General features: G+C 39.7%; 1 protein-coding gene across 6 annotated transcripts in view; it reads left to right on the top strand.

Moving 5' to 3' along the window:
* The window catches only part of CRBN (cereblon), a 950,388-nt gene that overhangs the window by 495,271 nt on the left and 440,561 nt on the right, over positions 1 to 14,556 (top strand). The window contains exons 2-3 of one of the 6 annotated variants that reach the window (XM_029241888.1): positions 11,772 to 11,853; positions 11,969 to 12,006. The exons of the other annotated variants lie outside the window; for them this stretch is intronic. The gene's annotated coding sequence lies outside the window, so the exon portion shown is untranslated. The remainder of the gene's footprint in view (positions 1 to 11,771; positions 11,854 to 11,968; positions 12,007 to 14,556) is intronic. 6 annotated transcript variants of the gene reach the window in all.

Raw genomic sequence — 14,556 nt, 5'->3', positions numbered from 1 at the left:
TTTCTTTCTTTCTTTCTTTCTTTCTTTCTTTCTTTCTTTCTTTCTTTATTATTCAAACAGAAAGTCATAAAAATTATAATCATCCTCATCAGGTCACTCGGTCCCATGTAATTAATTTTTTTTTCTTGATCTTTTGTTAGCACTTTAATGAATTCATCAGTTTTCCATTAGAGCTCTGAAAATGCTTATTCATTCAGTTCAGCAGTATAGTCAGTTACCAGAAACCTGTACTTGTCAGAGTCTTTTCCATGAATTCCTTGAAGATGAAACCCTTTTATCGGAACATCTTTGCAAAGGCAACAGAGTACACCCAGAACTGTCTGTAAATGACAAAAGACTTAAAAATGACCACGGTTAAAGACTGATGAAAGTTCATGATAATGCAGTTGACAAGGAAATTTAGTTATTTCTGAGATATACATTTTAAAGTAATAACTAGAATTATGACTTATAACATTATGCCAGAACATATAAGATTTTTAGAAATTTCATGTAATGTCTGAAACATTTATATTAACATATTTCCATACAAATAACCCAAATAAAGTTTATTATTAGTTGTTTTTGTTTGTTTGTTTGTTTATACTGCAGGTTCTTATTAGTCACCAATTTTATACAATCAGTATATACATGTCAATCCCAATCGCCCAATTCAGCACACCACCATCCCCAACCCACTGCGGTTTCCCCCCTTGGTGTCCATACGTTTGTTCTCTACATCTGTCTCTCAACTTCTGCCTGCAAACCATTTCATCTGTACCATTTTTCTAGGTTCCATATACATGCGTTAATATACGGTATTTGTTTTTCTCTTTCTGACTTACTTCACTCTGTATGACAGTCTCTAGGTTCATCCACGTCTCAACAAATGGCTCAATTTCGTTCCTTTTTATGGCTGAGTAACATTCCGTTGTATATATGTACCACAACTTCTTTATCCATTCGTCTATCGATGGGCATTTAGGTTGCTTCCATGACCTGCCTATTGTAAATAGTGCTGCAATGAACATTGGGGTGCATGTGTCTTTTTGAATTATGGTTTTCTCTGGGTATATGCCCAGTAGTGGGATTGCTGGGCCATATGCTAGTTCTATTTTTAGTTTTTTAAGGAACCTCCATACTGTTCTCCATAGTGGCTGTATCAATTTACATTCCCACCAACAGTGCAAGAGGGTTCCCTTTTCTCCATACTCTCTCCAGCATTTGTTGTTTGTAGATTTTCTGATGATGGCCATTCTAACTGTTGTGAGGTGATACCTCATTGTAGTTTTGATTTGCATTTCTCTAATAATTAGTGATGTTGAACAGCTTTCCATGTGCTTCTTAGCCATCTGTATATCTTCTTTGGAGAAATGTCTATTTAACTCTTCTGCCCGTTTTTGGATTGGGTTGTTTGTTTCTTTAATATTGAGCTGCATGAGCTGTTTATATATTTTGGAGATTAATCCTTTGTCCGTTGATTTGTTTGCAACCCTCCCATTCTGAGGGTTGTCTTTTCATCTTGTTTATGGTTTCCTTTACTGTGCAAAAGCTTTTATGTTTCACTAGGTCCCATTTGTTTATTTTTGTTTTTATTTCCATTTCTCTAGGAGGTGGATCAAAAAAGATCTTGCTGTGATTTATGTCAAAAAGTGTTCTTCCTATGTTTTCCTCTAAGAGTTTTATACTGTCTGGTCTTACATTTAGGTCTCGAATCCATTTTGAGTTTATTTTTGTGTATGGTGTTAGGGAGTGTTCTAATTTCATTCTTTTACATGTAGCTGTCCAGTTTTCCCAGCACCACTTATTGAAGAGACTGTCTTTTCTCCATTGTATACCTTTGCCTCCTTTGTCATAGATTAGTTGACCATAGGTGCGTGGGTTTGTCTCTGGGCTTTCTATCTTGTCCCATTGATCTATGTTTCTGTTTTTGTGCCAGTACCATATTGTCTTGATTACTGTAGCTTTGCAGTATAGTCTGAAGTCAGGCAGTCTGATTCTTCCAGCTCCGTTTTTTTTCCCTCAAGACTGCTTTGGCTATTCGGGGTCTTTTGTCTCTCCATACAAATTTTAAGATGATTTGTTCTAGTTCCATAAAAAATGCCATTGGTAATTTGATAGGGATTGCATTGAATCTGTAGATTGCTTTGGATAGTATAGTCATTTTCACAATATTGATTCTTCCAATCCAAGAACATGGTATGTCTCTCCATCTGTTGTTATCCTCTTTAATTTCTTTCATCAGTGTCTTATAGTTTTCTGCATACAGATCTTTTGTCTCCCTAGGTAGGTTTATTCGTAGGTATTTTATTCTTTTTGTTGCAGTGGTAAATGGGAGTGTTTCTATAACTTCTCTTTCAGATTTTTCATCATTAGTGTATAGGAATGCAAGAGATTTCTGTGCATTAATTTTTTATACTGCAACTTTACCAAATTCATTGATTAGCTCTAGTAGTTTTCTGGTGGCATTTTTAGGATTCTCTATGTATAGTATCATGTCATCTGCAAACAGTGACAGTTTTACTTCTTCTTTTCCAATTTGGATTCCTTTTATTTCTTTTTCTTCTTTGATTGCTGTGGCTCGGACTTCCAAAACTATGTTGCATAATAGTGGTGAGTGTGGACATCCTTATCTCGTTCCTGATCTCAGAGAAAATGCTTTCAGTTTTTCACCATTGAGAATGATGTTTGCTGTGAGTTTGTCATATATGGCCTTTATTATGTTGAGGTAGGTTCCCTCTATGCCCACTTTCTGGAAAGTATTTTATCATAAATGGGTGTTGAATTTTGTCAAAAGCTTTTTCTGCATCTATTGAGATGATCATATGGTTTTTATTCTTCAATTTGTTAATATGGTGTATCACATTGATTGATTTGCATATATTGAAGAATCCTTGCATCCCTGGGATAAATCCCATTTGATCATGGTGTATGATCCTTTTAATGTGTTGTTGGATTCTGTTTGCTAGTATTTTTCTGAGAATTTTTGCATCTATATTCATTAGTGATATTGGTCTGTAATTTTTTTTTTTTGTAGTATCTTTGTGTGGTTTTGGTATCAGGGTGATGGTGGCCTCATAGAATGAGTTTGGGAGTGTTCCTTCCTCTGCAAATTTTTGGAAGAGTTTGAGAAGGATGGGTGTTAGCTCTTCTCTAAATGTTTGATAGAATTCACCTGTGAAGCTACCTGGTCCTGGACTTTTGTTTGTTGGAAGATTTTTTTTTAATTTATTTTTATTACTTTTTAATAAATTTACTTATTTATTTATTTTTGGCTGCGTGGCTGCATGTGAGCTTTCTCTTGTTGTGGTGAGCGGGGGCTACTTTTCGTTGTGGTGCGCGGGCTTCACGTTGCAGTGGCTTCTCTTATTGCGGAGCATGGGCTCTAGGTGCACGGGCTTCAGTAGTTGTGGCACATGGGCTCAGTAGTTTTGGCTCGTGGCTGTAGAGCGCAGGCTCAGTAGTTGTGGCGCACGGGCTTAATTGCTCCGTGGTATGTGGGATCTTCCCGGACCAGGGCTTGAACCCATGTCTCCTGCATTGGCAGTTGGATTCTTAACCACTGTGCCACTAGGGAAGCCCAATATAATAGGTTTTGATGTGTCATTAGTCCAAGTTGAAAACTATTTTTTTTTTACATCTTTATTGGTGTATAATTGCTTTACAATGGTGTGTTTGTTTCTGCTCTATAACAAAGTGAATCAGTTATACATATATATGTGTTCCCATATCTCTTGTTGGAAGATTTTTAATCACAGTTTCAATTTCATTACTTGTGATTGGTCTGTTCATGTTTTCTATTTCTTCCTGGTTCAGTCTTGGAAGGTTATACCTTTCTGAGAATTTGTCCATTTCTTCCAGGTTGTCTGTTTTATTGGCATAGAGTTGCTTGTAGTAGTCTCTTAGGATGCTTTGTATTTCTGCTGTGTCTGTTGTAACTTGTCCTTTTTGATTTCTAATTTTATTGATTTGAGTCCTCTCCCTCTTTTTCTAGATGAGTCTGGCTAATGGTTTATCCGTTTTGTTTATCTTCTCAAAGAACCAGCTTTTAGTTTTATTGATCTTTGCTATTGTTTTCTTTGTTTCTATTTCATTTATTTCTGCTCTGCTTTATGATTTCTTTCCTTCTACTAACTTGGGGTTTTGTTTGTTCTTCTTTCTCTAGTTCCCTTAGGTGTAAGGTTAGATTGTTTACTTGAGATGTTTCCTGTTTCTTGAGGTAGGCTTGTATAGCTGTAACTTCCCTCTTAGAACTGCTTTTGCTGCATCCCATAGGTTTTGGATCATCGTGTTTTCATTGTCATTTGTCTTTAGGTATTTTTTGATTTCCTCTTTGATTTCTTCAGTGATCTCTTGGTTATTTAGTAACATATTGTTTAGCATCCATGTGTTTGTGTTTTTTACGTTTTTTTCCCTATAATTCATTTCTAATCTCATAGCGTTGTGGTCAGAAAAGATGCTTGATATGCTTTCAATTTTCTTAAATTTACTGAGGCTTGATTTGTGACCCAAGGTGTGATCTATCATGGAGAATGTTCTGTGCGCACTTGAGAAGAAAGTGTAATCTGCTGTTTTTGGATGGAATGTCCTATAAATATCAATTAAATCCATCTGGTCTATTGTGTCATTTAAAGCTTCTGTTTCCTTATTTATTTTCATTCTGCATGATCTCTCCATTGGTGTAAGTGAGGTGTTAAAGTCCCCCAATATTATTGTGTTACTATCGATTTCCTCTTTTATAGCTGTTAGCATTTGCCTTATGTATTGAGGTACTCCTATGTTGGGTGCATATATATTTATAATTGTTATATCTTCTTCATGGATTAATCCCTTGATCATTAAGTAGTGTCCTTCCCTGTCTCTTGTAACATTCTTCTTTATTTTAAAGTCTATTTTATCTGATATGAGTATAGCTATTCCAGCTTTCTTTTGATTTCCATTTGCATGGAATATCTTTTTCCATCCCCTCACTTTCAGTCTGTATGTGTCCCTAGGTCTGAAGTGGGTCTCTTGTAGACAGCATATATATGGGTCTTGTTTTTGTATCCATTCAGCAAGCCTGTGTCTTTTGGTTGGAGCATTTAATCCATCCACGTTTAAGGTAATTATCGATATGTATGTTCCTATGACCACTTTCTTAATTGTTTTGGGTTTGTTTTTGTGGATCCTTTTCTTCTCTTGTGTTTCCCACTTAGAGAAGTTCCTTTAGCATTTGTATTAGAGCTGGTTTGGTGGTGCTGAATTCTCTTAGCTTTTGCTTGTCTGTAAAGCTTTTGATTTCTCCATCGAATCTGAATGAGATCCTTGCCGGGTAGAGTAATCTTGGTTGTAGGTTCTCTCCCTTTCATCACTTGAAGTATATCATGCCACTCCCTTCTGGCTTGTAGAGTTTCTGCTGAGAAATCGGCTGTTAACCTTATGGGAGTTCCCTTGTATTTTATTTGTCCTTTTTCCCTTGCTGCTTTCAATAATTTTTCTTTGTCTTTAATTTTTGCCAGTTTGATTACTGTGTGTCTTGGCATGTTAATCCTTGGGTTTATCCTGTATGGGACTCTCTGTGCTTCCTGGACTTGGGTGGCTATTTCCTTTTCCATGTTAGGGAAGTTTTCGACTATAATCTCTTCAAATATTTTCTCTGGTCCCTTCTCTCTCTCTTCTCCTTCTGGGACCCCTATAATGTGAACGTTGTTGCATTTAATGTTGTCCCAGAGGTCTCTTAGGCTGTCTTCATTTCTTTTCATTCTTTTTTCTTTATTCTGTTCCACAGCAGTGAATTCCACCATTCTGTCTTCCAGGGCACTTACCCGTTCTTCTGCCTCAGTTATTCTGCTATTGATTCCTTCTAGTGTAGTTTTCATTTCAGTTATTGTATTGTTCATCTCTGTTTGTTTGTTCTTTAATTCTTCTAGGTCTTTGGTAAACATTTCTTGCATCTTCTCGATCTTTGCCTCCATTGTTTTTCCGAGGTCCTGAATCATCTTCACTATCATTATTCTGAATTCTCTTTCTGGAAGGTTGCCTATCTCCACTTCAGTTAGTTGTTTTCCTGGGGTTTTATCTTGTTCCTTCATCTGGTACATAGTCCTCTGCCTTTTCATCTTGTCTATCTTTCTGTGAATGTGGTTTTTGTTCCATAGGCTGCAGGATTGTAGTTCTTCCTGCTTCTGCTGTCTGCTCTCTGGTGGATGAGGCTATCTAAGAGGCTTGTGTAAGTTTCCTGTTGGGAGGGACTGGTGGTGGGTAGAGCTGACTGTTGCTCTGGTGGGCAGAGCTCAGTATAACTTTAATGTGCTTGACTGTTGATGGGTGGGGCTGGGTTCCCTCCCTGTTGGTTGTTTTGCCTGAGGCAACCCAACACTGGAGCCTACCTGGGCTCTTTGGTGGGGCTAATGAGAGACTTTGGGAGGGCTCACGTCAAGGAGTACTTCCCGGAACTTCTGCTGTCAGTGTCCTTGTCCCCATGGTGAGCCACAGCCCCCCCACCCCCGCCTCTGCTGGAGACCCTCCAACACTAGCAGGTAGGTCTGGTTCAGTCTCCCCGGGGGTCACTGCTCCTTCCCCTGGGTCCCGATGTGTACACTACTTTGTGTGTGCCCTCCAAGTGTGGAGTCTCTGTTTTCCCCAGTCCTGTTGAAGTCCTGCAATCAAATCCCACTAGGCTTCAAAGTCTGATTCTCTAGGAATTCCTCCTCCCGTTGCTGGACCCCCAGGCTGGGAAGCGTGACGTGGGGCTCAGAACCTTCACTCCAGTGGGTGGACTTCTGTGGTATAAGTGTTCTCCAGTCTGTGAGTTACCCACCCAGCAGTTATGGGATTTGATTTTACTGTGATTGCGCCCCTTGTACCGTCTCATTGTGGCCTCTCCTTTGTCTTTGGATGTGGGGTATCTTTTTTGGTGAGTTCCAGTGTCTTCCTGTTGATGATTATCCAGCAGCTAGTTGTGATTCTGGTGTTCTCGCAAGAGGGAGAGCACGTCCTTCTACTCCGCCATCTTGATTGCTCCTCAAAATATCTTAGAGGCTGAGATTATGAGCCCAGGAATTTATGCTGCTGCCACCATCTCTGTAGCTACCACTACAGCATCATTTCCATGGAGCTGAATACTTGACACTGGAAAGTGGGGCCTGGTGGACTCACTTCAGGAGACAGTCACGTCTATCAGTTTTGCTTGCCATCTGTCGTATCTATAGAAGAATCCAAACCATCTTCTAAAGCAAACATATGTCATAGATGTTTGGTTTCCCCTGAAGAAAAATAGATTATTCTATACTAACAGATGGTAAAGCCTGAACAACTAAGGACAGCGTATTCTAAATGTCTAGGCTTGTCAATTGTTCTAAAGGCCAAATAATAAATTTTTCTTTATAAAAACCTATATTCGGGCTTCCCAGGTGGCACAGTGGTTGAGAGTCCGCCTGCCGATGCAGGGGACACGGGTTCGTGCCCCGGTCCAGGAAGATCCCACATGTCGCGGAGCGGCTAGGCCTGTGAGCCGTGGCCGCTGGGCCTGCGCATCCGGAGCCTGTGCTCCGCAACGGGAGGGGCCACAAGAGTGAGAGGCCCACGTACCGCAAAAAAAAAAAAAAAAAAAAAAATCTCCCAAAACCTATACTCTTCCTTTTGGTAAAGTTCCTGAAAAGTTTACTTCATGTAAAGTTTAATCTCCATGTTAATCTTCAATCAGTGTGCAATACCAAGAATTGCCCCTCTCATGATTATTCAATTACTCTACTCATAGGTGGATAGAAAGTCATCATGTACATTTAGTCCATGCCTTGAGATTCCTGTATCAGGAAGAAAAGTTAACCAGCTGTGAGGGAGACTGGTTTCTAAACCTATATAGCTAGGTAATATTTTGATAGTATTTTGAGGTTTTTAACTAAATGGGCCCTTTCATTGTCCATTCTCTTAAACAAATTGCTCTTCTCTTATTTACTAATAAGCATTCATTGCCCCAAGTAAGGGGGAAATATGGCAGAAAAGCAGAGAAATTACTTTTAAGTACCAAAAACTAAGGCATTTCCATCTCAAGAACCTGCGTTTAGCTTCAAAATTTGAAGTCCTGAAGGACTCAGGGTTTTATATTTATGCAATAAACAATAGATTAGATAAACTGAAATGCAGGATACCCCCCAGCATACTGAGATTTAGGCTGGAATTACTACTGTTTGAGCTAGGCTCTCTGGGGTAACTAAATTTGAGCATAGTATTTGATAAAGTTTACATAATGCCCTTGAGGAAAATGTCTGCCAAATGGTAGTGATTTAAGGGGATTCATAAGTTGAATGGTATTATCAGCATCAACTTTGAGCCAGGTTACCAGTGGCATTCTGTGGGGCTCTGCTTTGTTCAACATTTTAATAATTTAGATAACAAATAGAAAGTTTGCCAGTCAGAGTTTTGAGAGGTTTGAAATTAGGAGAGAGTAGACATTATGTTAGAAACCACATGAGAGATTTAAATAAAACCAGCCAGATAGGGAAATTGGGCCAGATTTAACAAGATAAAAAATATACAAGGATAAATGTAAAGACCTGGGTTTAGAATTTCAAAGAGTAAAACAAAACAAATGAGGGGCTGGGCAAGGCCTGCCTGAAAAAATATTTCTGTGAGCATGACCTGGGCATCTGAGTTAATTTCACACTCAAGCTGAATAGATGAGGTTTTTGCCAAAAAGATAATGTTTCATTGGGTTGTATTGTACTTTGGAGTGGTCAAACTATACCTGGAAGAGTGTGCTCAATTCTTATTTTTAGCTTCTGGGTTGGATATCAATGAACTGTAGGATATCTAAGGTATGTTGCTAGGATTTTATATTCAGAAAAAAAATGTTTCTGAATTCCTCTTATGTGCTAGACAATGTCCTAGGTACTAGGGATATAGTGGCAAACAGAACTTAAACATGGTGAATCTGGAAAGGGGATGATTAATCTGGAGATGGTATGAGGGTCCTTGGTAGCTGACATCCATTGAACAGCTGACATATGCAAAAAGAATTAGCCTGATACTGTGTGGCTCCAGGGAGATTAGGCAGAAGTTATAGGGGTGCAGATTTTGGTTACAGCATCTGTTCACAAGTGGAGAGTATGGCCTTGGGTTGAAGAATCCCTTGTCATTTTCCAGCAGAGGCAGAAGTGCATCTGTCAGGGTAAATGATATAACGCAGAAAACATTTAGCACAGTACATGGGGATGTCACAGGTGCTTAGTCAATGGAACATAATAATTGTACAGGGTTTTCTTATATCTTTTGGGAGTAATGATAGATGATTCTAGAATTCTAGAGAACAGAGACTCTTACCATATTTTTTCTCGTGTGCCTACTACAGAAGTTGGCATATGGTTGGTGGTCTTTAAGTGTCAAATAAATAAATGAGGGATCTGTATCATCTCTAAGACTGTACATTAATAATTGTGATGTTAAAGAAGTAGCAGAGTTCAGAAATCATTGTTTCCAGTTCCATTTTCAGTGACAATGTGATTCGACATTACATTTTTTTCAGCATCCTTTTTTTTTGCATATTACTTAAAGAAAATCTCAGTCATTCTCAGGAGCACATGGATCTTTTTGTCACTTCATAGAACATTCAGTGACTTGTAGATCTACTGAGAATTTACAGAGGATCAATAATTTCATTCTCCAAATCAAGTAGGGTCCTTTTAAAGCCCAGCTCATCCTGTTATAACCTGCATTATTCTGATCTGCACAATACATCCTTCTCCTCATTTATGAAATCCTCTTGCTTCCAGAAGATTCTCATTGTATGAATATATTCCCTTTATTCTCAAAAAGAACATTATTAATTTCGACATTCTTTCTAATCACTCCTCTTCCCCTGAACTCACCTGGAAATAATTATTCCTAGTCCTCTCATGAGCTGGATAAATGTGTCCATGTTAACTATCCTAAGACTCTCTAACGTCTCTTGAGTGCTTACCGTGTGCAGGGGGCCTGACGTATCTTATTTCCCTTAAAGGTCCTACCAACTTTATGGTGTTGGTGTTGTTATTCCCAGTTTACAGATTAGGAAGTGGAGGAGCTCTAGGATTTGAACCCAGTTCTTTGTCTTAACCTCTTAGTCCCTATGGACGCTTCATGTCAGTTAGAATTTTGGATTGAAACTGTAAACATGCTAAAAAGAGAAATGGAAAATTGGGCTTTGTTTTGAATGGGGTTTATCTTTGTCAAATAAATTGCAAATCTCCTTAGTACAACTGACCATAACCAATGAGAGATTCAAAGGCTGATGATATCGCGCCAAGTGTCCCCATATTTCAGGGTTAGGTGAGTCCCTATCAATCAGACTAGAAAGTTTCTTCCAGAAGTTTCAGGCCAGCGTCCTGGTCTTAAGACAAGGAGTGAGGTGCTGACTTGCTCAAGGTCATCAAGCTGGTTAACAGTACAAAAAGGACCAAAGGCCGGGCTTCTAGGTTTCCAGATGATTTCCAAACTAGACTTCCAAAGTTCCTGGGGAACTTTGAGTGAAATCATGGACATTTTCCCCTGAAGAGAGACTACTCAAACATTAGACACAACAGAAGAAATGTATTTTGATAGATTCAAGCTAAAAAAAAATCTTGATTTATGATCAAGCAAGTGTTTATAAAGCATTTCTGAACCCCTTAGACAAAGGTACTTTCTAAATGAAAGTTTCATTTGATCCTTTTGAAATGTTTATTTTAGGCAAGCATTCTTTTTTTTTGTTTTGCGGTACGTGGGCCTCTCACTGTTGTGGCCTCTCCCGTTGTGGAGCACAGGCTCCGGACGTGCAGGCTCAGCGGCCATGGCTCACAGGCCTAGCCACTCCGCGGCATGTGGGATCTTCCTGGACCGGGGCACGAACCCGTGTCTCCTGCATCGGCAGGCAGACTCTCAACCACTGCGCCACCAGGGAAGCCCAGGCAAGCATTCTTTTCATAAAATATTTACACATGCTCTAAGAGCAAACATTCACATTAGTATGTGCTAAAGATCTGAAATTTACTTAACCAAAATTGTTTGCTTTTCTGGGTCCAACCAGCAGGATTTCCAGCAATTCAAAAGAGATAAAGGGATTTCCTCACAAAGCCTGTTAAAGAATCAGATAGGAATTTGGAAAGGGCAGTTCGAAAATAAGGCTCATTTAGAATAAGAACTTCCTTAAGATCTTGACTTGAAGAGTCTACACTAGCTCAAACCCCTGCAAAATGAGCAAATAAGGCATAATTTCCCCAAGACTTTAAGGCAAAAGCCAAAATCTTGCTAAATTCTTTTCACTGCCAAGGACTCAGTTAATGTTGCAAAGAATGAAGCACATAGGTTTTAGCAGTTTTTTCGGATTTCTAGAAGAGAGAATAAATTTGGGACTTGCCTGATTTATCAAAAGAAAATAATAGTGTAAACTTCTGCCTCTATTAGAGATAATTCTAAGATGTCAAAATATTCCTAATGTTGGTAGCAAGACTGGTGGTAGGTGTATTTTGAATGGAAAAGGACCCCACCTGTTCCTTTGAGCTTATTTTTGAATAAATCTCCTGGGAAATCACAAAGAATAAGCTCTTTCTGATAAGGAAATCTCACTGCTAGAAGCTCCATGATGTAGCAGAAAGAGCATTGGGACAGGGCAGCAGAGTTTCTAGGTTCTTCTTCCAGCTTTGCTGCCTATCAGATATTGCCCTTAGGTAAATCACTTACCCTACCTGTGCCTCAGTTTCTCCCTCTGTAGAAGGAGGGCAACGGACCATTTCTAAGGCTTCACTAGTGCTTTTTCGTGTATGTCCTTTTCTGGTGATTTAGCTATGGTTCTTTCCCAGGCTTCTCATGAATCCACCTCCCAGAGGCACTGTATCCTTATGAGGTACAGCTTCTCTCTACCCTTGAAATGATAATTATAAGGTAAGAGGCACACGTATCAATTCTTCATCTTTTAAATCACTTTTCCTACATGTAGAAAACTTGTAAAACTTTCTCTGTTGTAACCTTATCATAGTTTTTCTTTGCTCTCTTTCAGAAAAGAAAGTGGCAGTCACTTAAAACTATGCAAATCAGGTTTGTAAGGGGAATGTTTGATTTCCTTAAGAAAATTATCTCTTTAAGCATTGCAGCCAGTTGTTCTAATGATGCGATAATGACACAACTAAATGGAGTAGGTTTTGGCAAGGGCTCACAGTCTGTTAGCCTTAGCTGGATTTATAAAACATGATTGATAGTAATGAGGCCCATTTCTTTCAGAGGGGTTTTATGGTAGAGGCTTTTTACTCTGTTTGTGGCTATACACATAGAACTAATTAGGCCTTCGGATCCAAATTGGCCTATCAAATTGAGTAAGGGGAAAAAAACAATTAGTTACCTTTGAAAAAGTATAGTCCTCCAAAAAAGTTAATCTAGTTGTACATCTAAAATACTTTTCAGTCTGTGGATCAAGACAGATTGGCAGGTTTCGAGATCCGTGTATTGGCTCAGGGGCAGCCTTAAAAAAATAATACAGACTAGAATAGAAGATATCAGAGTATATCATAATAATGATTAGTATTGATTTGTGAAAATTAATTTTATTTATATACAGGGAACACATGTATATGCATATATGTTCCTGATCAGAATGTAAATTTTATTTCTCACTCTAGGTCTGGTTACAAAAAGGTCAAGTTCCTGGGGAAAGATATTCTGAGATGGAGGTTTGTGTGCATTGGGTTTACTGGGAAGTGCAGTGCAGGAACAACATCTCAGAGAAGGAGAAGGAGGTAGGATTGGGGAGAAGAAGAAACTGAACAGAGATGCAGTCACAACAGAGGTCTCCGCTGATCCCTATGGGGAGCTTGGGGGCTTGGAAGACCTGCAGTTGTACTCAACCAGGGAAGGGGGCAGGGCCTTTGTAGCCCCGCAGCTTGATACTGGTTGTAGGCTCCTCCCAGGGGAGGGGCATTACCACGGGTGAGGTAGCTCCCTTCGTTGGCCAAGGGCAGTTCCAGCAGAGGAACTCAGCTGTGAGCAGTCAGCAGCCTACGCAGCTGGAAAAGTGAGGGCCTGGGTGCTGAAGGGGGCCATCTTGGAGGCGCCCACAGCATCCACTCAGCCACTACCTAGATGGAGCCTGAGTCAGACCACCCCAACTCCAGGGCAGGGGCTCTTAAAACCTCAGCATTACTGGAATTCAAGCCTGGAAAACCTTTTGTGTGGGGGCTGTCCTGTGTATTGCAGGATGTGATAAAGAAACTGACTCCATTTTTGATGATCACTGACAACTTTCAAACCCTGACACTTCCCATTGCCTTTTTGCCCCGCAGCTGAATAGTCCTAAGAAAGCTAGGATGTTCCTTTCCTTGGCTCTAGCAGGGAAGTTCAAATCAGGCAACCCCAGGCCTGTGGGTGGGACCCCTTACCCTAGAATTACTTCCTAACCACAGTAAAAACCCAAGCCATTTTCAGGCTGGCTTGGGCACCTGCGCTCTCCAGGAAGGCTTATTATGTGAGCGATAAACCTTTTCATACCCCCTTGGTGTTTGTGTGTGCATGTGATCATCAGTCTTGGTATCTGAACCAAATTTTAGACACGGGACACTCCATATCATCCCTGTCCTCTACCCAGCAGATGCCAGTAGTACCCAATACCCTCCAAGATGGGACAGCCAAAATGTCCCCAAACATTGCTAGGTGCCTTTGGGGGACAGAATCACCCCTGACTGAGAACTGCCGCTCCTTACATAAATGAATCTTTGCTAAGTAGGCAACTGGTAGCACATTTAAGTCCAGTGTGCTGTGTTCCAAGAATTTTTATATGATATCTGGAAAAGACCTGTGGTCATTCTAAATTCTTATGACTCAACGATATGGTTGAGTTGAAACCTATAGTTTCATAGGTTCTGTGTGATTAGATAGGATGTCTGGTTTCCTACAGTCTGGCTGTGAAGTCAGAGTGGGTGGTCCGGTGAGAAAGCAGGCTGGAGGCTTTACACTTTGATTGCTTTATTTATGGGCCATAATAACTCCTTCTTTGGAAGGCACATAAAATCATTTAGGCCCGGTAAAATGAGATAATGTGGTGGTTTGCCTTTGCCTGCCATTTTAAAAATCCATTTTATGAAGTGGGAGTGAAGCAGAATGGTATAGTTGGATTTGAATCACTAGAGTTTTGACTTCCCGTCTTGCGTGCTATTATGCTGTTTCAAAGATTAGAAACTGCAGAGAGGAGAAGAATAGAGGAGTTTAAACAAAAATCAACTCATTTGTATAGTACTTCAATATTGACACACACTGATGTAAGTTTCACTTTTGCATATTCTGGTTTGGTCAATTCAAGGCTAATTTTATTGAAGAGAAAGAAAGTGGTTTTTAATGGGGTAATTACTGACTCATCTGTGAGGAAGTCATTGTCTCATTGCTGGGCTTGGGTGCCAAAGGCATGCTGGGCAGTGCCATCAAGTCTAAAGAAAGCATAAGAGCTGGGAAACACCATAGAAATCTGTGCAATGACTTCTTTTCTAGACAGGATTCTTTTGATTGCTAGGAACAAGGCCACTCAAGTTAGAGCAAGAAAATTGGACATTATTATAAGGATTCAGCAGGCTTCCTGGAATCCACGAATATGACACAGAGCAT

This window comes from Monodon monoceros, unplaced genomic scaffold, assembly GCF_005190385.1.
Source record: "Monodon monoceros isolate NGI ecotype Baffin Bay Population unplaced genomic scaffold, NGI_Narwhal_1 Super_Scaffold_3, whole genome shotgun sequence".
Lineage (NCBI taxonomy): Eukaryota > Metazoa > Chordata > Mammalia > Artiodactyla > Monodontidae > Monodon > Monodon monoceros.
This window is presented reverse-complemented; position numbering and strand designations above follow the sequence as displayed.